This window comes from Hevea brasiliensis, chromosome 17 (genome assembly GCF_030052815.1).
Source record: "Hevea brasiliensis isolate MT/VB/25A 57/8 chromosome 17, ASM3005281v1, whole genome shotgun sequence".
Classification (NCBI taxonomy): domain Eukaryota; kingdom Viridiplantae; phylum Streptophyta; class Magnoliopsida; order Malpighiales; family Euphorbiaceae; genus Hevea; species Hevea brasiliensis.
Window position 1 is genome coordinate 34819901 of NC_079509.1, and position 23536 is coordinate 34843436.

The following is a 23536-nucleotide window of genomic DNA, read 5'->3' on the forward strand; positions in this document are numbered from 1 at the left end:
CCCGTTATCGATCCGTCATCGGTATACGTTACTTGGGCAACCAAATGAATGGAAAAGTATAACTGTTAACTGATTATTAAAGAAAATACGAAAATTAAGTATCAGGAATGATTACAAAAATACAAGGAAGCTCAAGATCATGAAAAAAAATAATAATTAACGAAATGCATGAAGAAGTTAATATCATAAAACATGATTAGCCCTCGACTAAACAATAAGTTAGTAATTACTCATTTCTTATGAACACAATAGCAAGGAAATTATTATTTTTATTTGCATATTATATTTTCTTGTATTATTGGCACCACTAAGCTTTATGCTTAGCGCGTCGCTTTGCAGCGTAGTGCGAAAGATTTGGACAGAGGACCCAGTAGACCACAGTTCGGTAAGGCGGTTCCACGATTACGCATAGTGTCCGTGTCACCTCACCTTCTACATTGCATTGGTAGGACACTAGGCTTCATTTTGGTATTTTGTAATTGATTTTTATTTTCCTTTGTGTAAATGAAACTTATGTAATGTATTTTGATTTTCATGTAAATAATGCAAAATTGTGTTTGTAAATGGAAAAGTGAATATTGATCTGTGACTGTTACATGACTATCAAATGTGATGAATGATTGAGAAACGAATGGTTAAAAAATATTAAGATTTTGATATTGGAGTTTGTGAATAAATGAATATGATTATTAGAAGTGTTTTTCACAGGTTCCGAAGAACTGTTTTCTCCATTTTTAGCCGGTACTCTGCCGGATTTTCTTTAAAATTTTCGGAACCTCAAATAAATTACAATTTCAATAAATGAATTATATTTCACAAGTTATATTCAAAACTACGATAAAAATGAATTAAGATAAAATAGAGTGCTCCGGTGTAACACCCCTAAGTTCGGTAGTGCGTTATCATTCGGTGACCGGTCTTTGTCAGGACAGCTAGGATGCCTAGAACTACACTTCAATATGAGTGAGGAGACATAAAATAATGAAATACAAGAAAAGAAAATACAAGAAAAACAAAGGAAAAATAATAGCAAAGAAATGTGATCAAGTTAAGCGAGCCGGGAAACCTAGCGATGGGTGGCCAGACAGGAAGTCACGGCGTGGACCGTTGACTAGCCCTGGACTGCGAGGAACCCTGGAAAACATTTTTAGGACTTAAATAGACCCTTGTTGAAGAATAAATATCATTAGAAATATCAAAGAAAAATTAAATAATTAGTACAAAGAAAAGTGAGAAATCGAAAAACAGACAAAACCCGGTAATACCGAAAAATCGGGAACGTAACCCGAACAGGGTCATTATGGTCATTTGACACCCCGAATTGTCTTTTGACCTAAATGTCCATTAAAAATAAATAGTATTACACTTAGAAAATAAAAGGAAAAATTAATTTAGTGGTACCTAAAGTAAATAGCTAAAATCATGGGTTAAATGTGGAATAAATGAACAATTACCTTATTATATGATTACTTTGAGTGAGTGGGCCACTATAGGATAAATTAAACATAAAATGGGCAGGTGTAGGTTCATTAAACAATCTGCAATTCATCTTCCTCAATTGAAAAGTCCCATTGCCGTGAATGAAACTCTCAAACCTCTCCCATGGCCACCCACCTTCAAACCATTACAACTCCATGATCAAGCCTCCTTTTCCCACACCTATCTTCATGAAAGTTTGTCTACACATCATAAGGAAGATATTGATACCAATTTTGAGAAGTTTGGTGAAGGTTTAGCAAGTTACAATTAAAGGTAAGTTTGCATTTTTGAGAAATTCTTTGTTAAAGTTTATGTTCATGTTATGGGTGTTAGATTGGTGAAGGAAAATTTTGAGTTTGAAGGGTTATTGTTGTTTTCATTTTGGACAGCCATGAGTCACGTTTTTGATGAGGTATTTGTGCATATAATTGATGAGAAATAATGTTAATCATGGTGATTTAGTAACTTAGTGAATTATTTCATGTTTATATGGTGAATTATGCACTTTGATGGGAATTGGTATATGGGACGGCAATGTGATGTTGAAGAATGGTTTGTGGCAGCTTGTGGACACTTGAGTAATGGTATATATTGAAGGAAGTGTGGGCAGAATATTGACCTAGAAGGATTGATGATATGTATGTAAATTAACATTGTAAAGTGTATGTAAAGTTTGTAATGTTTTGGTGTGTTTGTAATGGTACTTAGAAATTATAATTGTGAATGATATTTGGTGTGTTGAGGGTAATGGTAATCTGCCCAAAATAATGCTAATGTAATGTAGAAAATGCTTTTGGTAATGTGCCAAAACAGTTTGGTAGGTAAGTAAACAAATGGCAAAGGTAAGTGTGTGTTTGAAGTTGGGGTGTGAAATGCATATTGAGGGCAGTGTGTATTTTAGCCTATAACCTTGAATGTGTAACCTCAATTGGTATGAGACCAATTTGAGGTGAAACTAGGCACAAAATGTGCCAACTTTCATTGAGAAACCATGCCAAAATTCTGCTTGCAAGGTGACCTAAAAAAATGACCAATTCGGATTAGGTGCAATTAGGACCTGAAAAATGACCAATTGGGCAGCAGTGAGTGTTTAGGCCATAACTCACTCAAACCAGGTCCAATTGACCTGAAATTTTGACCAAGAATAGTTAAGACCCATACCTACAAGTCTTATGAAGACACCAAAGCCCAGAAATGACCATAAGCAAGTCAAACAACTTGCACAAGTTCGGGTCCAAAAACTGGCCGAACCAGAATTGACCAATTTGACCTAAAATTGACCTAAAATGGTACCACTTGACCAGCAATAGTGTAATGACCATAACTTGGTCTACTTAACTCGGATTGACCTGAAATTTTGCACCGCGTGCAATAAGACCTAGATCTACAAGTTTGTAGTTTCGACCGAGACCCAAAAACCAAGGGAACTAGATCGTCCGGTTAGGTCAAACCAGTGTTCCGGAATCCAGCAATTTGCATTAAAATGCACTAAACAAGGAAATGACTTTGGTAAAACGTACCAAACCTAAAACCCTATCGAATGTGACATATTAATGACACTAAAACCTAATTTACCTAAAACGCAATGAGGGTCGGTATATTAGGTGATTAAGTGAATAATTGAGTTCAGTGCATTATTTACCAAACACCATCGATAGAGACAGTTTAAATTAGTACTGAAACACTTCAAATTGTGTTTCTCGATTACCAAAGACTCGGGAAAAGGGAAGGAAACACGAGTCGGATCGGGAGACAGTCATCAGAGGTTTGTGCACAACTAGTTTTTAACTGATTTTGTTTTGAATATTTCATATGATTAAATGATATATTTTTCTTATGAATTATGTTTAACAAGCATTGGATTTAATTCCATGATTATTGAAAATTGTTATTGTATGTATGAATTTGGCTTTGTGAAATGGTATTTCCATAAGTATTAAGCATTGTTATGGATTAAGTAAATTATGTTTTGGAAAATTGTGATAGAATATGTTTTGAATTGTGATGGTAATATTCATGGAAAAAATGAAAACTTTATTATTTGAATTGTGATGAGCATAAAAATTATTGGATATTGGAATTGACTTTGAATCGAATTATATTGTGATTTATGCTCGCTAAAAGGATTGTGATATTGTTTTATATCTCACTATAGATGCTTGACTAGGTTATTACCCGTCTCTCTCATTTGTTGAGAAGACAATGGAGTGAGTTGTGTTTTGATTACCATGGTACGTGCACAGGCTTAGATTTTCCTTTGATTTGAGGTTAGATCTAAGTTTATTTTATCGTTATGGCCCTTACGGAAGATTCATTATTGTGATGGTACTGTGCACGATGATTCGACCTCCCCGACCATAAGGAGTTAGAATCAGATTCGACCTCTCCGACCATAGGGAGTTAGAATCACATCGAATATGGCCCTTTCGGATTAGTCTTGCATAGTTAGTGAGATAAAGATTGACTTTTGAGATACAGTATGATTTTTGAGATACAAAATGATTTTGAGATACAGAATGGCTTTTGAATGGTAAGGAATGGTGATTTTAATTATGGTTTATGTATAATTGATTTTGTTGGAATTACTTAAATGGATAGTCAAGATTTGATAAATTGAATTTTGTGCTCCAAGTCATTTATACAAATGATTTACATTATTGGCAATGAATATTTTGAGTTGTGAAATTTGATCAGTATTCAGATTCTCAAATTATTTACTGTAAAATTTGTCAATGTATATTGTACTATGTTTTAAATTATAGTTGTGCACCACTGAGTTCACCACTCAATGATAGCTTTGTATCTCGTCGCAGTAAGAAGAGCATAGAGCAGTAAGTAAATTTCGTTGAAGATATATTCGGATAAGCTCCAGGTATATCATAGGTATACCCATGTACATAGGTTTTGATGTAAGCATGTAATAATATGTATGTAAATTATTTGAGCAGTTGTATATAAAACTCTTGTAAAATATTTTAGTATGTAATTAAATGTAAATTATTGTAAATGTAAATTTGGGATTTCAATTATCTGAATAGTTTGTAATATAAATTTTGAGTCTTGAAATGAATGAGATATTTCTTTATGATGGGATTAGTTTGAAAATGAATTGATTGTGTATTGAGAATTGAATTGTGAATTGAATTGAAGTTACTAAAGTTGTATTTGAGAAAACATATTGGGAGCATTTTTCTTTTGCAGGATTGAAGAACTGTTTTCTCAAAATACAATGAACTTTGCGAAATTTTGAAAAAAATTTTATAACACCAGATTTTAATCGATGATTTAAATTGCACGAAATTGTTTTAAAATCCCTTGTAGTATATCTAATGGGTTATCGGTAGGCGAAGTACGGTAATTCATTAGGTGTACTACGGGATCATGTTACATCTTACAGAGGAGTAGGGTGTGACATGTTTTGTGGTATCAGAGCAATGGTTTTAAAGTGAATTTCGAATTGTGAATTTGAAATCTTTTTGTCGGTAACTACAACTGCTCAAATGTTTGATACATATAGTACATTTACATCATAAATGTGAACTAATGGAGAGGAATCTCCTTGTGTTGGTTGTACAGGATAGAAAATTCTGTGAGAAAAGATATGGAAGAGAAGAATGAGACAATAGAACGATGTGATGGCAGGAGAACAAGTTGAGGCCCCACCCACAAAATGTCAAAGGCCCGACTGTACCAGCTTTACTGGTACAAATTATCGCACAAATGGCCCAAAGAAATGGCCACTTTCTTCCAACAAATGGCTGATAATCTGTCGGCCCAAGCCCAAGTACAGACCCAACCCCCACAAGGGCAGTGTGAAATAGAAAAGAGGGAGAAACCTATGGGTCAGAGTTCTAACAATAATTTGAGAAAGAGAAAAGAATTTGAGGAACCCCGAGCTCAGGGATATGATAGAGGTGGATCAGTAAGACAGAGACCATCAAGGTCCAGTCGTCGAACAACTAGAAGTTCCTACCCTTCCCGCCAATGTGAAACTTGTAGAAGATATCATGGTGGGATATGCTATAAGGCGTCTAGAGCCTGCTACAATTGTGGAAAACTTGGACATTTTGCTAAAGATTGTACTAAACCACCTCGACCGCTCTCCGATTTCACTGCACAATCGAGTCAAGATAGAAATAGAGTTGGTACTCCTCACCACTATAACACAGTGAATCAACCCGAATATAGTAGCGCACCAGTCCGAGTGTCCACTATGCGCCAAGGAGAAAGAGCAGAAACTTCAGATGTAGCTGCTGGTAAGTTCTTAATTTTTTTTTAAAGAAACAATTAGATGTTATTGATCCCAGCACTACTTAGTTGTGTGTTAGTGTCAGAACTATATGTTCTGTTGTTATTCCTTTACAGGGGAATAAATTTTGATGTATTAGTGACTAGTCCTTTAGGATAATAACTACAATAACAAGTATGGTTGACATTAATTTTGGAAGAATTGTTAGCTAAAAGTATTTTCTAACATACCATAAATTATAAAGCTAATTGGCAAGCCTACTTAATGTAAGGCATGAGGACCGAAAAGTAAGTTACAATAATAGAATTGCTCTAGATGAGGGAAAAGATGTTACTGTTAGTAATTGTCAAAGGAAATTGTAATCAGAATCGGTTTGGGATATTAGGGGATTCGAGAAAGATAAGATGTTAGAAAACCTAGTTCATGAGGTTATAACGTAGTGACTATATAATGTTCTCGATGTTTGTATTGTAAGCTACAGATTACAGTACCGATACGGGATTATTGTGTAGAGCTACGTACTTCCTCGTGATACAGTAAATTAAGAATAATTGTAAGTAATCTATAAATTGATACAGTTGCACCCGAATAGAGTACTATTACTGGAAATAAATGTGGAAATTTTAGTCATAAATTTAAAACTTCAGAACTAGCCTATCAAACGACTACACTTGTAAGGTAGCTAGAGTCAGTGACTCGGTTACATTAATGTGAATTACCTGTACCACAGTAATTGCTATAAGCTTAGAGATATCAAGATTTGACTTATCATCCTCAGACGGATGGACAGTCGAAACAAGTGATTCAGGTAAATTTTGAAAGTCATTGAGTTTCTATAAATAATGAAATGAAATGATAATAATAACCTGTAAAATGTAATAAACCCTCGAGAATATACTGAGAACTTCTGTCCTTGAATCCGAGAGGAGATGGGACAAATACATTCCACTAACAGAATTTGTATACATTAATAAGTGTCAAGCTAGCATACAAGTGGCACCCTATGAAACATTGTAAGGGAATAGATAACTATGGATTTTGTGATGAGATTTCCGAGGACACAGAATAGTCATAATGCAGTATAGGTTATAGTTGATAGACTAACCAAGTCTGCTCACTTTTTGCCAGTTTGGATGGATTATAGCCTGGAGAGATTGGCCAGATTTTTACATATATGAAATTGTAAAATTGCATGGAGTGCCAGTATCGATTATATCTTGTAGAGATCCTTTGTTCACTTCTAGATTCTGGGGTAGTCTTCAGAGAGCCCTAGGAACCCACAGACAGATGGCCAACCTGAAAGAGTTATTCAGATATTGGAGGATATGCTACGGGCTTGTGTGATTGAATTTGAAGGTAGTTGGGATACACACTTGCCTTTGATTGAGTTTGCTTATAACAACAGCTACCAATCAAGCATTGGGATGCCTCCATATGAAGCTTTGTATGGCAGAAAGTGCAGAACTCCCCTATGTTGGGATGAAATTGGTGAAAGAAAGATGATTGGGCCAGAAATTGTTCAGCAGACATAGGAAAAGATCAAATTGATCAGAGATAGACAGAAGGCTGCGTCAGACCGTCAGAAGTCCTATGTTGACCTGAAGAGAAGAGATATTGAGTATGCAATGGGTGATAAGGTAGTCCTCAAAGTTTCTCCTTGGAAGAGGATTATGAGATTTGGCAGAAAGCGGAAACTGAGTCCTCGTTTCATCGGATCATATGAGGTTTTGGAAAGAGTGGGTCCTTTGGCATATCGGTTGGCATTACCTTCAGAGTTAGCAAGGATACACAATGTCTTCCATGTGTCCATATTAAGGAGGTACAGATCAGACCCATCTCATGTACTATCAGTTGAAGAGATTGAAGTAAATCCAGACCTCTCATATGAGGAAGAACCCATAAAAATTCTGGCTTATGAGGTGAAGCAGCTGAGGAACAAACAGATACCCCTGGTTAAAGTGCAGTGGAACCATCATTCAGGCCAGGAAGCTACTTGGGAACGTGAAGAGGATATGAGGAGACAGCACCCACAGCTGTTCAGAGACTAATGCCAGGTAAAATTTCGAGACGAAATTTATTTAAGGGGGGGAGAATTGTAACACCCCTAAGTTCTAGAGTGCTCATTGCTCGGTGACTGCTTTGTCCTGGACAGCTAGGATGCCTAGAACTACACTTCAATATGAGTGAGGAGACATAAAATAATGAAATACAAGAAAAGAAAATACAAGAAAAACAAAGGAAAAATAATAGCAAAGAAATGTGATCAAGTTAAGCGTAGGAAACCTAGCGATGGTGATCAGACCGGAAGTCACGGCGTGGACCGTTGACTAGCCCTGGACTGCGAGGAACCCTGGAAAACATTTTTAGGACTTAAATAGACCTTTGTTGAAGAATAAATATCATTAGAAATATTAAAGAAAAATTAAATAATTAGTACAAAGAAAAGTAAGAAATCGAAAAACAGACAAAACCCGGTAATACCGAAAAATCGGGAACGTAACCCGAACAGGGGCATTATGGTCATTTGACACCCCGAATTGTCTTTTGACCTAAATGTCCATTAAAAATAAATAGTATTACACTTAGAAAATAAAAGGAAAAATTAATTTAGTGGTACCTAAAGTAAATAGCTAAAATCATGGGTTAAATGTGGAATAAATGAACAATTACCTTATTATATGATTACTTTGAGTGAGTGGGCCACTATAGGATAAATTAAACATAAAATGGGCAGGTGTAGGTTCATTAAACAATCTGCAATTCATCTTCCTCAATTGAAAAGTCCCATTGCCGTGAATGAAACTCTCAAACCTCTCCCATGGCCACCCACCTTCAAACCATTACAACTCCATGATCAAGCCTCCTTTTCCCACACCTATCTTCATGAAAGTTTGTCTACACATCATAAGGAAGATATTGATACCAATTTTGAGAAGTTTGGTGAAGGTTTAGCAAGTTACAATTAAAGGTAAGTTTGCATTTTTGAGAAATTCTTTGTTAAAGTTTATGTTCATGTTATGGGTGTTAGATTGGTGAAGGAAAATTTTGAGTTTGAAGGGTTATTGTTGTTTTCATTTTGGACAGCCATGAGTCACGTTTTTGATGAGGTATTTGTGCATATAATTGATGAGAAATAATGTTAATCATGGTGATTTAGTAACTTAGTGAATTATTTCATGTTTATATGGTGAATTATGCACTTTGATGGGAATTGGTATATGGGACGGCAATGTGATGTTGAAGAATGGTTTGTGGCAGCTTGTGGACACTTGAGTAATGGTATATATTGAAGGAAGTGTGGGCAGAATATTGACCTAGAAGGATTGATGATATGTATGTAAATTAACATTGTAAAGTGTATGTAAAGTTTGTAATGTTTTGGTGTGTTTGTAATGGTACTTAGAAATTGTAATTGTGAATGATATTTGGTGTGTTGAGGGTAATGGTAATCTGCCCAAAATAATGCTAATGTAATGTAGAAAATGCTTTTGGTAATGTGCCAAAACAGTTTGGTAGGTAAGTAAACAAATGGCAAAGGTAAGTGTGTGTTTGAAGTTGGGGTGTGAAATGCATATTGAGGGCAGTGTGTATTTTAGCCTATAACCTTGAATGTGTAACCTCAATTGGTATGAGACCAATTTGAGGTGAAACTAGGCACAAAATGTGCCAACTTTCATTGAGAAACCATGCCAAAATTCTGCTTGCAAGGTGACCTAAAAAAATGACCAATTCGGATTAGGTGCAATTAGGACCTGAAAAATGACCAATTGGGCAGCAGTGAGTGTTTAGGCCATAACTCACTCAAACCAGGTCCAATTGACCTGAAATTTTGACCAAGAATAGTTAAGACCCATACCTACAAGTCTTATGAAGACACCAAAGCCCAGAAATGACCATAAGCAAGTCAAACAACTTGCACAAGTTCGGGTCCAAAAACTGGCCGAACCAGAATTGACCAATTTGACCTAAAATTGACCTAAAATGGTACCACTTGACCAGCAATAGTGTAATGACCATAACTTGGTCTACTTAACTCGGATTGACCTGAAATTTTGCACCGCGTGCAATAAGACCTAGATCTACAAGTTTGTAGTTTCGACCGAGACCCGAAAACTGAGGGAACTAGATCGTCCGGTTAGGTCAAACCAGTGTTCCGGAATGCAACAATTTGCGTTAAAATGCACTAAACAAGGAAATGACTTTGGTAAAACGTACCAAACCTAAAACCCTATCAAATGTGACATATTAATGACACTAAAACCTAATTTACCTAAAACGCAATGAGGGTCGGTATATTAGGTGATTAAGTGAATAATTGAGTTCAGTGCATTATTTACCAAACACCATCGATAGAGACAGTTTAAATTAGTATCAAACACTTCAAATTGTGTTTCTCGATTACCAAAGACTCAGAAAAGGAAGGAAACACCGAGTCGGATCAAGGAGACGATCATCGAGGTTTGTGCACAACTAGTTTTTAACTGATTTTGTTTTGAATATTTCATATGATTAAATGATATATTTTTCTTATGAATTATGTTTAACAAGCATTGGATTTAATTCCATGATTATTGAAAATTGTTATTGTATGTATGAATTTGGCTTTGTGAAATGGTATTTCCATAAGTATTAAGCATTGTTATGGATTAAGTAAATTATGTTTTGGAAAATTGTGATAGAATATGTTTTGAATTGTGATGGTAATATTCATGGAAAAAATGAAAACTTTATTATTTGAATTGTGATGAGCATTAAAATTATTGGATATTGGAATTGACTTTGAATCGAATTATATTGTGATTTATGCTCGCTAAAAGGATTGTGATATTGTTTTATATCTCACTATAGATGCTTGACTAGGTTATTACCCGTCTCTCTCATTTGTTGAGAAGACAATGGAGTGAGTTGTGTTTTGATTACCATGGTACGTGCACAGGCTTAGATTTTCCTCTGATTTGAGGTTAGATCTAAGTTTATTTTATCGTTATGGCCCTTACGGAAGATTCATTATTGTGATGGTACTGTGCACGATGATTCGACCTCCCCGACCATAAGGAGTTAGAATCAGATTCGACCTCCCCGACCATAGGGAGTTAGAATCACATCGAATATGGCCCTTTCGGATTAGTCTTGCATAGTTAGTGAGATAAAGATTGACTTTTGAGATACAGTATGATTTTTGAGATACAAAATGATTTTGAGATACAGAATGGCTTTTGAATGGTAAGGAATGGTGATTTTAATTATGGTTTATGTATAATTGATTTTGTTGGAATTACTTAAATGGATAGTCAAGATTTGATAAATTGAATTTTGTGCTCCAAGTCATTTATACAAATGATTTACATTATTGGAAATGAATATTTTGAGTTGTGAAATTTGATCAGTATTCAGATTCTCAAATTATTTACTGTAAAATTTGTCAATGTATATTGTACTATGTTTTAAATTATAGTTGTGCACCACTGAGTTCACCACTCAGCGATAGCTTTGTATCTTCCGCAGTAAGAAGAGCATAGAGCAGTAAGTAAATTTCGTTGAAGATATATTCGGATAAGCTCCAGGTATATCATAGGTATACCCATGTACATAGGTTTTGATGTAAGCATGTAATAATATGTATGTAAATTATTTGAGCAATTGTATATAAAACTCTTGTAAAATATTTTGGTATGTAATTAAATGTAAATTATTGTAAATGTAAATTTGGGATTTCAATTATCTGAATAGTTTGTAATATAAATTTTGAGTCTTGAAATGAATGAGATATTTCTTTATGATGGGATTAGTTTGAAAATGAATTGATTGTGTATTGAGAATTGAATTGTGAATTGAATTGAAGTTACTAAAGTTGTATTTGAGAAAACATATTGGGAGCATTTTTCTTTTGCAGGATTGAAGAACTGTTTTCTCAAAATACAGCCGGCACTTTGCCGAAATTTTGAAAAAAATTTTATAACACCAGATTTTAATCGATGATTTAAATTGCACGAAATTGTTTTAAAATCCCTTGTAGTATATCTAATGGGTTATCGGTAGGCGAAGTACGGTAATTCATTAGGTGTACTACGGGATCATGTTACATCTTACAGAGGAGTAGGGTGTGACATCCGGCACACTGAGTGGCATAACTTGCTCGGCTACACTGTAGTCGGGTAAGGGGTGTCACATTTGACACTTGGCACAATGTGATTGGGTCACTTAAACCTAGAGCTAATCAAAGGGTGACATGTGGCAAGGGTTGAATGTGTTAACCTAGCTATTTAAGTGTTGTTATGAGAAAATAAAATACAACCAGCAGCCACACTCCTTGGTCACGCCATTTTGCCGCGCTTCCTCTATTCTTCTTCATCTCTCATCAATTCAAAGAGATTAGCCATCAATCTCTTGAATTAAGAACACTAGAAATTGTTTCCAGTGTCCTGTTTACATCTCTAATCTCTTAAAAGGAAGAACTCGAATTTCTAATTAATAGAAAAGGCTTTAGAAGCTGTTCAAGGGCTTCCATAGGTGTTCTTGGTGTGGACAAGCTAGAGGGACAACATCTGGTGTCCTGAAGACGAATCTCAAAGGCACAGACACGCTGTGTAATCGTTCTTGATTTAATCTAGGGTTCTAAAATTAATCTGATTAATTTTAAAATCTTAAATGGCAAATACAGATCCAAAAACATATTAAAAGAGTTTTAATATGTTGTTTATCATTGAAATCAAATAGATAAAAATAAATCTTGCATGATGCATGTGACCCTAGGTGAAAATTTTTGAATTCAATGGTATAAACTTGTGTTTTTCACGCTTCCGTTCCTTCAATTGGTATCAGAGCCACTATATTTGTCATTTAGATTGTTTATTATATGATTTAATTATGTGATTTGATCATGAGATGATTGAACCATTGCTGGTTGGATCAAGAGGTGTGGCGGCATGCTTGATGAACTCCAACATGGTGCGCATGGCTTGGGAAGATCATGGTGCGCATGGTTGTTATTAAATTCTGCAATTGTTGTATGATGAAAGGTTCATCATATGACTAATTAAAATGTTTAATTAGGATTTTTAATCACACAATTAAATTATGATTCAAATCAGAATTTTAAAAATTGTTTGAATGTGATTCAAATCTGAATTTTAAAAGTTGTTTGAATGTGATTCAAATCTGAATTTTTAAAGTTGATTTTTTTTTAAAATTGATTGAATAAAATTCAGATCTGATTTTTTAAAAAATGTTTGAATGTGATTCAAATCTGATTTTTTAAAAAATGCTTGAATGTTATTCAAATCTGAATTTTTGAAGTTGTTTGAATGTGATTCAAATATGAATTTTTAAATTTGTTTGAATGAGATTCAAATCTGAATTTTTAAATTTATTTGAATCATATTCAAATCTGGATTTTTAAGTTGAATATGAGATATTCAATTTAATTTAAGTATGTATGTTTTATTTAATTGTTAAATAGTGATATGCATGATAGATGATCATGGACTATAAAAGACCAATGTGATTGGATTTATTTCTTTTATGTTTCTTTGGGATTGTAAATTAATTAATTAATTTTAATTTATTTTGGGCATGTATTATTAAGTTTGTAATAATTTTTGGGTTGTAATTTCATTTATTTAAGTTATTGTAAATTCGCCTTGGTATGCCAAGGATTACTATGTAATATTGGATTGCAAGAAGTTCAAGGAGGTCAAGAGCATTGGTGGGACCAGTGGGAGGAATTCAAGATCAAGTGTTGATTATGTACTCCTTCAGCAACTCTTGTAAAATGAATGAATGAATGAATGAAATGCACCTAGGAATGCCCTGATTCAATTCTTGGTGGCTCAGAATTGAATCCCTTAGAAAGTCCATGATCATACCATATTTATTGCTTATCCATGAATACATGAGATGTATGGAAATGTATGCAATTATATGATATATGCATGCTAAATGGATAATGTGCAAAGTGAGACCTTAATAGTAATTAGAATGACCATAAAATCTTCCAAACAAATGATTAAGTTGGATATGCTATAATTAAAGTAATTATAACATAGGCCCTCCATTAGGGCAATTATTTTAAGAAATTTTAAATAGTTGCATGAGATACAATTAATTTAAGAGATTTTCTTAAGAATAATTGTTAAGCATGAGATGTTGTAAATATGTAAATGATTTGGTGGCCAATATTGGATGTACCTGAGGACATTAAGATTATTTACATAATTACTGGCTCAATGGGATCAACTTAACTAATGCAAGATAAGTCAATAATGGATGTACCTGAGATTTTGAGCATTAGGGGCTAGGTAAAGGATTGAACCTCACATGAGATGTGATGGGCAAGGAGTTGCTCACTTATAGTTTATTGTAATTCCAATAATGGATGTACCTGAGGATGATCAATAGAATTATAAGAATTCAATCACCCACTAGAAATCCATCCAACTAGGATTTCCATTTCCTACTTTGTAAGTGTAGGATTCGCTAAGTTAGTGGGAGGACCAATTTGATTAAAAGACCATAATCATTTTGGTTAATTACATGACACATTTACTAATTAATCTGGTTATTTTCTGCAGTTAATTTTCTGATAAAAATGAGCACAAAACAACCACCACCATCCAATATCCTTGCGAGCATACTTGATCACAATAGGTTGACAGGACCAAATCTGTCTGATTAGCTAAGAAATTTGAAGCTTGTCCTGAACCTTGAACATATAAGATATGTTTTAGATTCAAATGTTCCTGGTCCCTTACCTCCAGAGGCCACACAAGAGGAACATGATACTTTGGACAAGTGGAAGGAGCATGATATGAGAGCTAAGTGTTACATGCTTGCTTCCATGAGTAATGAGTTACAGAAGCAACATGAGAACATGCAGAGTGCGAGTGAGATCCTCCTTCACCTACAAGAGTTGTATGGTGAGCACAGCAGGAATGCTAAGTATGAGATATCTAGATAGCTATTCCGTATGAGGATGTCTGAGGGATAGAATGTTGGGGATCATGTCCACAAGATGATTCGACTGATTGAGCAGTTGGAACATCTTGACTTCAACATGGATTTCCAACTACAGACGGATTTGATCCTTCAATCCCTTCCTGAGTCTTTTGGGAGTTTTGTGACAAATTTCCATATGACTAAACAGGAATGCACCTTAGTTGGTTTACTCAACATGCTGGTTATTGCCCAAAAGAATATGCCAGGCAATAAAGGGAAAGAGGTAGCTTTGGTTGCATCTTCTTCTGCTGGAAAGTCCAACAAGAAGAAGGGCAATAAGAAAAAGAAACCTCAGATTCCTGGTCCTTCCAAGAAAATAGCTAAACAGAAAAGGAAGACTAAAGCTGATGGAGGCAAAGGAAAGTGTTTCCACTGCCAACAAGAAAGTGTTTCCACTGCCCAGAGTATAGCAATCTAAATGAATGCAATGCCATGGTGAAAACCAACTCAAGTTCAAAATATATTTAGCACTTAAGGTTATGTCATGTTGCAGAAGATAGGATTACAAAATTGGAGAAAATGGGGATTTTATCCTCATTGGGCTCTGAGCCTACTCCAACTTGTGAATCTTGCCTTCAGGGCAAAATGACTAGATCACCCTTTGTTTGAAAAGGGCTAAGAGCTGAAAATATTTTGGAGCTAATACATAGTGATGTATGTTGTCCATTTAAAGAAATGGCTAGAAGGGGTTTTCATTATTTTATTACGTTTACTGATGATAAATCAAGGTTTGGGTATTTGTATTTGATGAAATACAAAACATGAATCTTTTGAAAAGTTCAAAGAATTTAAATCTGAAGTAGAAAATCAAACAGGAAAGAATATTAAAGCTTTTCGATCAGATCGTGGAGATGAATATTTGAGTACTGAATTTGATGAATACTTGAGAGAGCACGGCATTGTTTCCCAGCTGACTCCTCCAGGAACGCCACAGTTGAATGGTGTATCTGAAAGGAGAAATCGTACCCTATTAGATATGGTACGTAGTATGATGAGCTATACTGATATGCCAATCTCCTTTTGGGGATTTGCATTAGAATCAGCTTTGTATATTCTGAATAGGATTCCATCAAAATCAGTTTCTTCCACACCTTATGAGATATGGCATAGAAGAAAACCAAGTCTTAAGCATGTTAAGATTTGGGGTTGTCCAGCTTATATCAAAAAGATGAACACTGATAAATTGGAGACGGATCGAGAAAAGGTCGATTTGTTGGATATCCAAAAGATAGTTTTGGATATTATTTTTATTTGCCTACTTCACAAAAGGTTGTAATAAGTAGAGATGCCACATTTCTTGAACAACAGTTTGTTCAAGAAGGAGGCAAAGGAAGGCAAATAGAGTTAGAATTGGAGAATTCTGACCAACCAACAGATCAGATGGATATAGATCCATCCAGTCAACCTATACCCGTTGATGAAACATCTACAGCTGTTCCTCGTAGAACAACTAGGGTATCTCATCCACCAGTGAGATATGGTTTTCTTCATGAAGAAGAACAAGAGTTGTCTACTCATGAAGAAGTAGATCATGGAGATGATCCACTTACCTATGAAGAAGCTATATCAAATATAGACTCTTCAAAATGGATTGATGCTATGAAATCCGAGATTGATTCCATGTATAAGAATCAAGTTTGGGATCTTGTTGACCCACCTGAAGGTATTATACCTCTTGGGAACAAATGAGTTTTCAAGAAGAAAACTGGTTCTGATGGAAAGGTAAAGACCTATAAGGCAAGGCTAGTAGCAAAAGGGTTTCGCCAAAGGCAAGGAATCGACTATGAGGAGACTTTCTCGCCTGTTGCCATGCTTAAATCAATTAGGATTTTATTAGCAATAGCTGCATACTATGATTATGAGATTTGGCAGATGGATGTCAAAACAGCTTTTCTCAATGGATACATTAAAGAAAACTTTTTCATGGAACAACCTAGGGGATTTGAATCCCAAGATGGTTCCAAGGTATGCAAGCTAAAGCGATCCATTTATGGGTTGAAACAAGCTTCGAGGAGTCGGAACATCCGTTTTGATGAAGCCATTAAATCCTTTGGTTTTATCAAAAATGAGGATGAGCCATGTGTATATAATAAGGTTAGTGACAGTGCTATCACTTTCCTTGTCTTATATGTGGATGACATACTGTTGATGGGTAATGACACAGGTATGTTGATGACTATAAAGGTATGGTTTTCAAATACATTCTCCATGAAAGACTTAGGGGAGGCAACCTATATTCTTGGAATTTGCATTGATAGAGATAGAGCGAAAAGAATAATTGGTTTATCCCAAAGTCTATACTTGGAAAAGGTGTTAAAGAGGTTTAACATGCTTGATTCCAAGAGAGGATTGTTACCAGTGAGACATGGTATCCATCTTTTTAAAGAGATGTCTCCAAAGACACCTGAAGAAAGAGATAAGATGGCCAGGATTCCATATGCTTCGGCTATTGGAAGTTTAATGTATGCAATGTTGTGTACGAGGCCGGATATCGCATATGCTGTTAGTTTGACTAGCAGGTATCAATCCAATCCAGGTTTAGAACACTAGATAGCTGTCAAGAATTTTCTTAAGTACTTGAGAAGAACTAAGGATTTATTCTTGATTTATGGAGGTGGAGACTTGCAATTGGATGGTTATACTGATTTTGATTTCCAATCAGATATCGATGATAGAAAGTCTACCTCTGGATATGTGTTCATTTGTAATGGAGGTGCAGTCAGTTGGAAGAGTCCCAAACAGAGCACGACTGCAGATCCCACTACAGAGGCTGAGTATATTGCTGCATCAAATGCTGCAAAGGAAGCTGTTTGGATAAAGAAGTTCGTGACAGAACTTACAGTAGTTCCTTCCATTGAGTCAGCAGTTCCACTACACTGTGACAATAATGGAGCAGTCATACAGGCTAAGGAACCAAGGTCTCACCAGTAATCCAAACACATAGAAAGGCTCTACCACATTATCAGAGAAATAGTTGAGCGAGGCGATGTAGCCATGCAGAAAATAGCATCAGCTGAAAATCCAGCTGATCCATTCACTAAGCCTATGTCACAGACTCAGTTAGACCGACATCTTGAGAAGATATGTCTAAGATATTGTAATGAATGGCTCTAGTGCTAGTGGGAGATTGTTAGTAGTATGCCCTCGAGCATATCATTTAGTATGTATCTTGTACATATTTTTATTAATAAAAGGCATTTCCACTTTTCCGTTTACATAATATATTTATGTGTAATAGAAAAGGTCCATTGATATTTTGTTAGAAATATTATTCTTAAGTTGTTAAGAATATGAGTGACAATATTTCTAGCACGAAGTATCATAAATAGGTTCACAATCGAGGATACTTCATAATAAGGACATGACTTATCCAGAAAGATTGTATTCGTGTTTGTTCCCAAGTTATTTATATGAGATATAAATAAGATGGAATGGTGAGTCTCATGCCGTATAACAAACAGGATAGGCACTTATAAATGATAAGTAGGCCGAACCAGTGACACTTATGACAAGCACATGGAGTTTACTCTTGTCAATGTTTTGTCATAAATCATATCAGTGTATATAATCTTTAGACCTTAGATAACACAGTTATCTCGTATATAGGTAGTTTGAGTTTGATACTGCTTTCATACTTATACTGTGTATGGGTATATGGGCATGTGTTGGCTCCTACTAGTTATATATGGAGGTAGGTGTTGATCAAGATGGAATCTGTTCCTCTAAGTAAATAGAGATAAAATCCTATGTTCATTTAATTGTTCTTGATATTTCAAGTTCCTGGCCAGGACAGATAGATTTATTCAGAAAAGAGTTTCTGATGAGAAAGTCTTTTTAATCAATAACTGGAATTAAAAGAGAACATAATATTCATAGCAAATGGAGTTTGACATAAACCATGACTCCAGCTTGAGTTGGGATTTTGTAACAGAGAGATTCTAGTGCATGGTAACATATGATTATAGGTTCATTTAAGGTAAACCTTATTACTAATTGGATGGCCATGGCATGCTATGCTAGGTGTTAACCATGGTCTATGAGGTTCATAAAATGATTTAGAGAAATCATTTATGGTAAGAAAGAGTTCTGATGATATTAAGAGTTGATATCATGTCTCATTGCCAATTAGTGATGAGCCTAGTAAGTCACATACATACACAAGTTATCACCTAATTAAATATGATTTAATTAATTAATTAAAGAGTTTAATTTATTAATTAAATAGGTTTGGTTTGCAATTAGTTTGCAAAGTCCCTAGCATGACTTGAAACCAAATCTAGATTATTGGATGTATAATATAAGTTAAATTTATATTTAAAGTGTTTAAATATGAATTTAATTAATGAGAAATTAATTAATAGAGATTAATTAATTAATTTATATTTGATATAAATTAATTAGAAGAAGAAAAATAATTATTTTGGGTTGAGAACTCAAAATTAAGACACAGGGGCATTTTGGTCATTTTGCAGTGTGACACGTGGCACCATGAGATGGTGACACATGGCATAACACATAAGCTTGCTAAATGTTTTTTTTTAATCATGTAAGATGATTAAAATCAAGATTACATATAGGTTTGACACTTGGCACAATGTGATTGGATCACTTAAACCTAGAGCTAATCAAAGGGTGACATGTGGCAAGGGTTTAATGTGTTAACCTAGCTATTTAAGTGTTGTTATGAGAAAATAAAATACAACCAGCAGCCACACTCCTTGGTCACACCATTTTGCAGCCCTTCCTCTATTCTTCTTCATCTCTCATCAATTCAAAGAGATTAGCCATCAATCTCTTGAATTAAGAACACTAGAAATTGTTTCTAGTGTCCTGTTTACATCTCTAATCTCTTAAAAGGCAGAACTTGAATTTCTAATTAATAGAAAAGGCTTTAGAAGCTGTTCAAGGGCTGCCATAGGTGTTCTTGGTGTGGACAAGCTAGAGGGACAACTTCTGGTATCCTGAAGATGAATCTCAAATGCGCAGACACGCTGCAGTGCATCAAGAGGTTAGTGTAATCATTCTTGATTTAATCTAGGATTCTAAAATTAATCTGATTAATTTTAAAATCTTAAATGGAAAATACAGATCCAAAAACATATTAAAAGAGTTTTAATATGTTGTTTATCATTGAAATCAAATAGATACAAATAAATCTTGCATGATGCATGTGACCCTAGGTGAAAATTTTTGAATTCAATGGTATAAACTTGTGTTTTTCGCGCTTCTGTTCCTTCAAATTATGCCATTAACCAAGTCATTTGGCCAACGAAAGTTGGTGACCCAAAACTGCCAGCACCAAAAAAATTGCCCAGAATTCTGGGTTGTGTCCAATCTGGCAGCCATGGTTCAAATGGCTATAACTTGAGCTACAAAACTCCAATTGGAGTGATTCAAAAAGGAGAATAAACTTAAGACAATAGGGAACATTTTCTATGAATGAAGTTTTGCCAAATTCTAACAGAAAAGTGACCTATGGAACAGTGCAACCTTAGACTCCAAAACTAAAAATTTATCAAATTTGCCTAAAAGACTTAGAATTTGAATAAACAACCAAAACCAACAAAGTTAGTGACCAAAATGTGGTATGTGGGTAAAGTTGGAATTCCCATCCCTATTAAGTCTTAGAAAGTCAACAATTTGACTTGAATAGTATAGTGAATAGTAACCTCGAAACACAAAAATTTAAGGAATGTTGAGTTTAACACGTTAGAGCTAGGTTAAAGTGAAGTTAAATTTATTTTCGGATTTATGCTAAGTTATGTTGCTAAAACACTGTAAAATTGTGTGTTTCAGTTGAAAAGAATACCGGGAAAGAACCCGAGGAACCGAGTCAAGGCCAAGAGGCGACTCACATGAGGTTTGTGCACAACATCACTATGCTTTAAAATTCATTGATTAAGTGAATGAAATATGCATTTTACTTTTTCTTTGAATTGTTGAAAGTATTGTGACCTTATTTATGATGTTTTGTTTTAAATTGTGAAAGTTATTGTGTATATTGAAGTGACAATGTTTAGCAAATTGTTAAGATAAGTTTTAAAACCACAGTGTCATGACCATATATTTGAACACCTCACTAGCACGACTAGTGGGGATAATTAGTTTCGAATTTTGATTCCTTCTCTGGAGAAGTGTTGAGGTGTGCCAGTAGAAGAGGATGTGAATGGATATCCATATATTTCAGCTAGCTAGCCTTGTGATGTGATTTCCCTTTAGCCTCTGGCTACTGAGATTCTATTTGTTTCGAATGGCATGAACTAACTGTGAGTTTTATGAAATGTGATTTGATACTTCAAAATGAAATTGTTTGGGATTAAAATCTCATAATGCATAATTTGTATTTAATTCTCATGTTCAGTCAAAGTTTCAAATAAATGTGATTTAAGTTCTGTATAAAGATTATTTTAGTATGTTGTGCACCATTGAGTCCTAGTACTCAGCGATATCTTTTATTGCTGTCACAGATATAGAGACTAGAGAAGCAGCAGACTGAGCTGCTGAGGATTGAGGATTTATCAGCTTGAGGTTATCGGGTATAATTTATACCCTGCTTGTAAATATTTATTTTGATGTATGTTTTGCACATAAATGTATGGACTTGTAAATTGGTCTTGAGCAGTTTGTACAAAGTTTTTAAGTTGTAATAAAATTTAGTTTGAAGTTTCATACTGTAGATTTTGGTATGATGTATATATATAGTTTGTTGTCTTTAATGAATAGAAATGTTTTATTTTAATTTGAATGAGATTGATAGATATTATTTTACTGATGATTGAATTTTGGAAATTGAGAAATGTTGACTGTTGAATTTTGAGATTTGAGAAATTGTTGAGATTAATTATGAAATTGAAGTAGTGATTGAGAAAATTTTTGGAAGTGCTTTTTTATAGGTATTTGAAGAACTGTTTTCTCAAAATATAAACTGAACTCTGTTAAAATTTTTATAAAATTTGCGGAAAAATAAAATGGGCCAAAAGTTTTAACTAGTTTTTAATTTCAATTAAATGTCTTAAACACCTATTGGGAAAAGCTCACCACTTAACAAAAGTAAGAAAATTATTTTAAAATCCCTTGCAAGGTACTTAATGAGTTATCGGTAGGTGAAGTTCGGTAGTTCATTAAGTATTATACGGGATCATGTTATGCCTTACAAAGGGCTAAGGTGTGATATATTTAAATAAATTTCATCTCGAAATTCTACTTGGTATTAATCTCCGAATAGCTGTGGGTGCTATCTCCTCATGTCCTCCTCTCGTTCCCAAGTAGTCTCCTGGCCCGAATGATGGTTCCACAGCACTTTTACCAACGGTATCTGCTTGTTCCGTAGCTGCTTCACCTCATAAGCCAGAATATCTATGGGTTCTTCTTCATATGTGAGGTCTAGATTCACTTCAATTTCTTCCACCGGTAGTACATGAGATGGGTCTGATCGATACCTCCTCAACATAGACACATGGAAGACACTATGTATCTTCTCTAACTCTGGAGGTAGTGCCAAACGATATGCCAAAGGACCCACTCTTTCCAAAACCTCATATGGCCCAATGAAATGAGGACTCAGTTTCCCCTTTCTGCCGAATCTCATAATCCTCTTCCAAGGAGAAACCTTGAGGAAAACTTTCTCTCCCACTGCATACTCAATATCCCTTCTTTTCAAATCAATGTAGGACTTCTGACGGTCTGTCACAGTTTTAAGTCGATCTCTGATCACCCTGATCTTCTCCTCAATTTGCTGCACAATTTCGGGTCCAATCATCTTTCTTTCACCCACGTCATCCCAACACAATGGGGTTTACATATTCTTCCATACAATGCTTCATATGGAGGCATCCCAATACTGGATTGGTAATTGTTATTGTAAGCAAACTCAATCAAAGGCAAGTGTGTATCCCAACTGCCCTCAAACTCAATCACACAAGCCCGTAACATGTCCTCCAATATCTGAATTACCCTCTCAGACTGGCCATTTGTCTATGGGTGGAATGCAGTACTGAAGTTCAATCTAGTTTCTAGGGCTCTCTGAAGACTACCCTAGAATTTAGAAGTGAACCTAGGATCTCTATCTAATACAATGGATACTGGCACTCCATGTAGTCTCATAATCTCATCAATGTAAAACCTGGCCAATCTTTCTAAACTGTAGTCCATCCGGACTGGCAGAAAATGAGCAGACTTGGTTAGTCTGTCAATAATAACCCAAACTACATCATGAATCTTCTGTGTCCTCAGAAGTCCCATCACAAAATCCATCGTTATTCTCTCCCATTTCCATTTTGGTGCTAGCAGTTTTGGGTCACCAACTTGGGGTGGCCAAATGACTTGGTTAATGGAATAATTTGGGTTGGTGTTCTTCATGAAAGTTTTAGGTCTATATCTCACCTAACCACTGGTAAAATTTCAGGTCATTTTGACCTGCCTAGCTCAAGTTATGGCCAAATGAACAACACTGTTCATTTGGTCAGTTTGTACAGAGGCAGACTGTGATTTTTCAACTTTGGTTAATTTGTTCACTAGGTTTTGGTCACTTTTTGGGCATGCTTCCTAAATGAAAATTGTGTCATTTAGTGTCTATTTTCATTCCTAATTAGTCTCATACCAATTGGACTTGTAAAATTTCATTTTTGGTCCGTCAAAGGAAATTTGGTCATGCTACTCAATCCGAATTTGGCTTTGATTCGAACACTTCTAACACACTTAATTAGGTCACAAATGACCATTTCTCACTTCACATTAGGTCAAAGACACCATTTACAAGTTTCTCACATTTTTGTCTCTAACCCTAAGTGTCCCAAAACCCTAACTTACTAACTT